The 8,086-nt window shown below is 38.5% G+C and overlaps 1 pseudogene; it reads left to right on the top strand.

Annotated features, from left to right (window-relative positions):
- The first annotated feature begins 4,702 nt into the window (after positions 1-4,702).
- On the top strand, positions 4,703-5,515 carry LOC100970247 (S-adenosylmethionine decarboxylase proenzyme 1-like; annotated as a pseudogene).
- Positions 5,516-8,086: the final 2,571 nt, after the last annotated feature.

An 8,086-nucleotide genomic window follows, 5' to 3' on the forward strand; every position in this document is an offset into this window, starting at 1 on the left:
CAGAAAAAAGTGAAAAGAATTCCCAAGATGCTGTTGAGCAAAAGCTGTGCAGAAGGCCAAGCGTGCACCCAATCCCAATCCAGACTGGAGAAAAACAATGAGTATTCCCAGAGATCATTCTGCAGGGCTAAAAAATAATAATAATAAAGGGAGCTGACTTGTGATCTGATGTGTTTGATTATGTGAGAGGCAGCTACTCTTATAAAATCTATTTCAGAAAATTAAGATAAGGAGAAATTAACCAGTTTGCATAATCTGACTAGAATAACATTGATATCAAGAATGCACAAAGACTGGCAGAAAAAAGATAATTATAGATTATTGATGAGTATTGTAAAATTTGAGAAAACACATTAGTGAATAAATGCAACAAAGTATTAAAGTGTCACTATCAATTGACATTTATTCCAGCAATTTAAGGTAGTTCAAAATTTAGAAAATTTTTATATGATCAGCCACAATAACAGATTAAAGAAAAAACACATAATTTAAAAGGATTAAAAAGGCACTTAATAAAACTTGGCATTTATTAATTACTGTAAAAAACAAAAATATTTGCAATATATATCTCATAAAGATATTGTATCCAGATTATATCAAGTACTTTATAATTTGATAATAACCAAACAAGCTAAATAAAAAATACATAAAATATTTGAACAGATAATTAAGTGAAAAAATATGCAAATGACAAATAAGCTCATGAAAAGATGCTTGCAAATTAAAACTATGATGATATATCAATTTTTTCTTTTTTGAGACAGGGTCTCTCTCTGTTGCCTAGATTGGAGTGCAGTGGCATGATCTTGGCTCATCAACCTCCACCTCTCAGGCTCAAGAGATCCTCCCACCTCAGCCTCCTGAGCAGCTGGGACCACAGTCAATACAGTTCTTGAATGACTGAAAGAAAAAAAAAAGGCAATACCAAGTGTTAGCATGAATGAGGAGAAACTGTTATGGCTGGTGATAACACAAAATGATATAGCTACCTTGTCTTATTTTAAATTTTTATTTTATTTTATTTTATTTTGAGACAGAATCTCTCTCTGTTGCCAGACTGGAGCTCAGTGACGTGATCTCGGCTCACTGCAACCTCCACCTCCTGGGTTCAAGTGATTATCCCACCTCAGCCTCCCAAGTAGCTGGGACTACAGGCGTGCGCTACCACATCCAGCTAATTTTTTTTGTATTATTTGTATTTTTAGTAGAGACAAGATTTCACCATGTTGGCCAGGATAGTCTCGATCTCCTGACCTCGTGATCCACCCGCCTCAGCCTCCCAAAGTGCTAGGATTGCAGGCATGAGCCACCACACCCGACCTTTCTTAAAATTTTTTACTTTTATAGATTTAGGGAGTACAAGTATGTTTTTGTGACATGGACATATTGCATAGTGGTGAAATCTGGGCTTTTAGTGTAACCATCACCCAAATAATGAACATTGTACTCAAGAGGCAATTTTTCAACCTTCCCCCTCTTCCCACCTTTCATAGTCTCCGATGTCTACTTTTCCACTCTCTATGTCCACGTGTATGGTACAGCCACTTTGAAAAAGGGTGTGGCAGCTCCTTATAAGTTAAACACACACCATACGACTCCTCAGTTGCATGATATTTACTCAAGAGAAATAAAAGCATGCACCCACAAAAGAGCTATATGCAATGTTTATAGCAACTTTATTAATAATATTTACAGTAATCATGTTTTTATAATTTTCTGTATTCTATGATGCTTTGCTATCTTGGGAATTTATGGACTCAGGGAGAGACCTTCCCTTCCTGGGTTAGCTAATCCCTAGAGATGGCAAACAATTCATCCTGGGATACTACTCCACTGCCCTAAATCAACCTGAAGCCACATACCAAGAAAAGGAGAGACCACCCCTGAAGCACAGAGCCTGCTAAAATTCTTCACTCAATCCTAAACTTGCTCAGGTTCTTGGCCTGTCTTTCCCATTCCTTTCTGTGAAAAACCACAATTAAGACTGTGCCTCTGCCCTCTCCTCTCTGCTTCTGCCTCCCAACTGACCCAGGTGCTTCCCTGTGTGGTCCTGCCTACCATGGTATGACCCCTTCTCTTGGAAACTGTGAATAACAAAGTACCTTCCCAATGGCAGTTGTCTCCTGATCTGTTGGCTTCACCAAACCTGAAAAACACAATATCACTGGTACCTTTTCAGGCAGTATTCAATGCTGGAAACACTCAAATGTCTGTCATTTTTTGAATAGATAAGATACTGCGGTGCATTACTACAATGGAATCCTGCCCAGCCATGAAAAGGCAGGAGCTACTGACAACATGCAACAAAACGATGATGCCAGGTGAAAAAAGAGCCATTGAAGGTTGGGATGGTGGCTCACATCTATAATCCCAGCATTCTGGGAGGCTCAGGTAAGGAGATTGCTTAAGTCCAGGAGTTCAAGACCTGGCTGGGCAACACAGTAAGACCCTGTCCCCCTGCCCCCTCCCCCACCACACACACACACACACACACACATTAGCCAGGCACGGTGGGTAACACCTGTGGTTCCAGTTACTTAAAAGGCTGAGGCAGGAGGATTGCTTGAGCCCAGGAGTTCATGGCTGCAGTGAGCTATGATCACCTGGGCATCGGAGCAAGACTCTATCTAATTTTTTTAAAAAAGCCATTCACAAGGGGCTACATGCTCTTTGATTTCATTTATATGACATTCTGGAAAATGCAAAACTAGTAACAGAAAGTAAGTCAAGGATTGCCAGGAGCTAGTGGGGACAAGTTTAACTGCAAAGTGCCATAAAGGGATAGTTTAGAGTGATGGAAATCTTCTATATCTTGAATGTGGTAGTGATTATGTAGCTGCATGCATTTGTCAAACTCTGTAAAAACAGGCGAAGAGGCTGAATTTTACCAAATATAAATTGTATTGGTTTTCTGTTTCTGCTGTGACAAATTGCTGCCAAGTAAGTGGCTTAAAACAACACAAATTTATTATCTTACAGTTTTATAGAAGTCTGACATCCACGTCCCTGGACTAAAATCTGAGTATTAGCAGGATTGTGATTCTTTCTAGAGGCTTTAGTGGAGAATCTGCTTCCTTGTCTAACCATGACCACATGCATCTTTCCTTATATTTCTCTATATTCATATCCTTTAATCACAGCCTGGAAAGCTTCTCTGATTTAAAAATCTTATGTGATTAGATTGAGCCTAAAAAGATAAACCAGGGCCGGCTGTGGTGGCTCATGCCTGTAATCCCAGCACTTTGGGAGGCTGAGGTGGGTGGATCAAAAGGTCAGGAGTTTGAGACCAGCCTGACCAATATGGTGAAACACTGTCTCTACCAAAAATGCAAAAATTAGCTGGGCATAGTGGCAGGCACCTGTAGTCCCAGCTACTTGGGAGGCTGAGGCAGGAGAATCACTTGAACCCGGGAGGTGGAGGTTGCAGTGAGCAGAGATTGCTCCACTGCACTCCAGCCTGGGCGACAGACAAAAAAAAAAAAAAAAAGAGAGAGAGAGAAGCCAGAGAAGCCAGAGAAGCCGGGATAATCTGCACATCTCATGTTTCTTAATGTAACCACATCTGCAGTTGCTGTTTCCGTGGGCCAGGTAGAGCCTGTAATTTGCATTTCTAACAGTTTCTTGGATGATCCTGATGCCACTAATCAAGAGACCATATTTTGAGGAACAAAATAGATTCTCTTGGATGTCCTATGAGCCACTAGAAATAAGAATGTTTAGCAAGGTTGCTGAATACAAAATCTATACAGAAAGTAAATCACACACTATCCAACAGTAATGTACAATTAGAAACTACAGGCTTACACAGCATGGCTGGTGACATCAGGTAGCACTCACTCTACTCTCTCTAATGAGGATACAATGGACTATAAGAGACTGAACTATATCTGCTTCTATTTCCAACAGACTCACATTCAACTTTCATTCACACAAATGCACAGCTGGGATAATTTTGTTAGTCTTTATCTATTTTATTTGTGTGCATATATTTATATTTAGAGATGGGGTCTTGCTCAGTTGCCCAGGCTGGAGGTATGGTAGCTTGATCAGAACTCATTGCAGCCTCCAGCTACTGGGCTCAAGCGATCCTCCTGTCTCAGCCTCCTGAGAGGCTAGGACTACAGGCTTGTGCCACCATGTCTGACTAATTTTTATTTAAAAAAATGTTTTATAGAAACAGGGTCTTGCCATTTTGCCCAAGCTAGTCTTAAACTCCTGGCCTCAAGTGATCCTCCCTACTTTGCCTCCCAAAGTGTTTGGATTACAATCATGAGTCACTATAACCTGCCAGTATTTTTTTAAAGCAGTTAATATAAAATTATAGCATTAAAAGAAAAGCAACCTGTATTTAGTAACACAGCTGGAACAATCTGCAGGAGTGGTGACAGTGGTGAGAGAAAAGGTCTAATTTAAACAATTTTCTGTAGTTGTTGGTTGTTCACTTTTCTCATGGTAATGACAGTAGACATTTTTTCAAAGGGGACGAGAAGCTGCTGGAGGTTTGCTGCTCCCAAGGATCTGGGAATCTTTGCACTACTTCAAGATCTGAGTGAGTCCTATTAAAAGTAATGTAAGTTGTATTAAAAGTATGAAAAGTAGTGACAAAAACTGTAATTACTTTTGCATCAACTGAACACATTTGATAAATGTGCAATGTTCAATCCTAAGCCTGACAAAAACTGACAAATAGGAAGCTTATGTACGCAGTGAGAGTAGCATGTTTGTCTTCAAGAGATGTCTCGTTTTGCAGACATGTGGAACTACCCTCTTTCTGCAAGCACTGGTTCCCATATTGAAGCTTGCTAGACATGACAATGGGTTTGACTCAATTAAAGCTTCTTTTATTCGCATAAGAATTTCATGAAGCTTCTTCACCAAGGATACTCACGCCAGAATTTCCAGGAAGAAATAGAGATTCTTAATGCAATTTTCCCAAATGGAGCAGCATATTGTATGAGAAGTATGAATTGTGATGTTGGTAATTATATGTACTGGGTTTCCCAGAGAGTGGGCTAATCAGTCAGACAGATTAAACCCTGGAAATTCTGATGAGTGTGCTTGACCCAGCAGTTATGGACCAGTTCTGCGTGAAAGATAGTGTTACTGTAGATGACGTCACTCTCTAGAATGAAATTCATGATTTGATACCAGATCCTGTCATTAATGCCACACTGTTCAATCCTTGGGGGATCTGATGAATGGAATGAAATAAGATAGAACTTATTGGACTATTCATATCACTCCAGAACCAGAATTTTCTTACTTTAGTTTTAAAAGAAACTTAGGTCATACCTCCTATGATGACCTAATCGGGACAGTTGTGAAAGTCTTCAAGACAGGAAAATTTGTGACCACCTTGTTAGCTAATCAGAGCTCTAAATGTCACACCATGTTTTCTTCACCCCAGCAGATTGAAGGTTTTAAATGTCTTGATTGCCAGAGTGCTGTGTTCAATGATTACAATTTTGTTTTTACCGGTTTTGCAAAGCAGCAATGACAACAGAGACTTGATTAAGAAAAATGAAGGAAGAAATGCAAAAAGAGAACACATGTAGAAGGGAGTGGCTGCTTTCTAGATGTTCATGCCAGGGACCATGCTTTCTATAACCATCACCTTGTTGTTGCAGAAAGCCTTAGATATAATCATAGTGCAATCATTTTGAACTGTATGCATTATTATATGAAGGAGTTAGATATCTTGCATGAATGCTCTCTTCTGTGTTTAGACGTTCTCTATCACTCTTGCTGTGAAATTGAAGTATGTGTAGAAAAAAAAACACGTTTTATGATATAAAACTTTGCAACACTTGTGAAAACAATTCAATTTAGTTTATGTGCAGTATAATATTTCTCCAAGTATCATCCAAAATTTCCCGCACACAATTTTGTCCAAATTAGGTGTTGGTCTCCGCCTAACCATCTGAGACTGTTCTGTAAAATTGCTGCCAGAATTTTACATCCATTTGCCTCTACTTTCTAGCACACATTCTTTACTGTTACTGAAACCAATTTCTACTTTATACAGAATTTTTTGAACTATGATTAAAATTTTTCTTCCATGAGTCAAGTCCTCTTATGAAAATGATTTCAGCTACTCATTTTGTGTATGCCTCTTTTAACGTTATTGGTCCCTGTATCGGTAGTACTTTAATTCATTTATTCTTTCACCATGATGTATTCCCCAAACCCACCAAATAAAGCAATACACTTAAAAAAAATTGCACTAACAAAAAGATCACATTCATGATTTAAAAAAAAAAAAGTACCTAGAAATAGACTTAACAAGAAACATGCAAGATCTCTGTTGAGGAATGTATAAAATATTTTCGAAGGACATAAAGAATCCAAATAAGTGAAAATGTATAACTTGCTCATGGTTTGGAGGAAATATGAGAAAAGTGTTCATTTTCCTCAAATTTCACTGTAAGTTTCATGCAGTCTCAATCAAGATCTGAACAAGGTTTCTGTCAAACTTAAAATGTGCTTCTAAAATTTATACAGAAAACTTACTTACCAAGAATAGTTACTACAATTTTGAAGAATGAACAAAATTGGGGAATTTTAGCCAAAAAAAAATTAGTTTTCTGGTTACCTAAAGAATTTGTATGACCCAATCAGAATAAAACATCCCAATAGGAAAAACAAAAATAAGCAACTGATGCAAAGGAAACTAGCATAGCCAAAGCAGTTATGAAAGATTACATCAGGAAAACTCCAGTTAAAACAATAGACTATTATGTCCTATTCGTCTTTTGGGAAAAATTTAAATATCTGGCAAAACTATGTTGGTGAGAATTTGGAAAAACAGGAGCACCAATTCCTGGTGGTGGATGCATAAATGTATACAAATGCTTTGGAAACTGTATTCGTCCATTTGCATGCTGCTGATAAAGACATACCTGAGACCGCGTAATTAATAAAGAAAAAGAGGTTTAATAGGCTCACAGTTCCTCGTGGCTGGGGAGGCCTCACAATCATGGTAAAAGGTGAAAGGCATGTCTTACATGGCGGCAGGCAAAGAGGGAATGAGAACCAAGCAAAAGGGGTTTCCTCTTATAAAACCATCAGATCTTGTGAGATTTATTCACTACCATGAGAACAGTATGGGGGTAACCACCCCATGATTCAATTATATCCCACGAGGTCCCTCCCATGACACATGGGAATTATGGGAGCTACAATTCAAGATGAGATTTGGGTAAGGGCACAGCCAAATCATATCAGAAATCATCTTGAACAATCTAATTGTTGCAAATGCTCTTGCTCAATGATCCAGAAATCCCACTTATAGGTGCAAATCCTGAAGAAACTGGCATTCAATGAGATTCATCCGCATTGTTTATATTAGTGAATAAATAGAAACAACCTAAATGTCCACCCACAGGAGAACAGATAAATAAATTGTGGCATAGTTATCTAATGCAACATTACATAACAGAAAAAAATGAATACATTGAATCTGTAAGTATGGCATGAGTAAATCTAAAAAATATAATGTTGGGAAGAGGATTAAAAAGCAAGTTGCAGAATATATAAATTTATCAAATTTACATAAAATTTAAAATGTTCCACCTAATTTCTATGCACTGCTTACATATATAAAAATATGTTTATCAATATAAAACCATGGATAAGAATGATAAACATGAGGTCCTCTTACTGGTTAACTGAGGAATAAGTGAATAACATGGATTCAAAAAGGATGGTGTGGCCGGGTGTGGTGGATCACGTCTGTAATTACAGCACTTTGGGAGGCCAAGGCAGGTAGATCACCTGAGGTCAGGAGTTCAAGACCAGCCAGACCAACATGGTGAAACTCCATCTCTACTAAATACAAAAATTAGCCAGGCATGGTGGTGCATGCCTGTAATCCCAGCTACTTGTGAGGCTGAGGCAGGAGAATTGCTTGATCCTGGGAGGCAGAGGTTGCAGTGAGCCGAGGTTGCAGTGAGCCGAGGTTGCAGTGAGCCGAGATTGCAGTGAGCCGAGATTGCACACTGCACCCTAGCCTGGGAAACAAGAGTGAAACTCGGTCTCAAAAAAAAAAAAAAAAAAAAAATCAAAAACGAAAAAAGGACAGTGATGA

Source organism: Pan paniscus, chromosome 8, assembly GCF_029289425.2.
Source record: "Pan paniscus chromosome 8, NHGRI_mPanPan1-v2.0_pri, whole genome shotgun sequence".
In the NCBI taxonomy this organism is placed as follows: domain Eukaryota; kingdom Metazoa; phylum Chordata; class Mammalia; order Primates; family Hominidae; genus Pan; species Pan paniscus.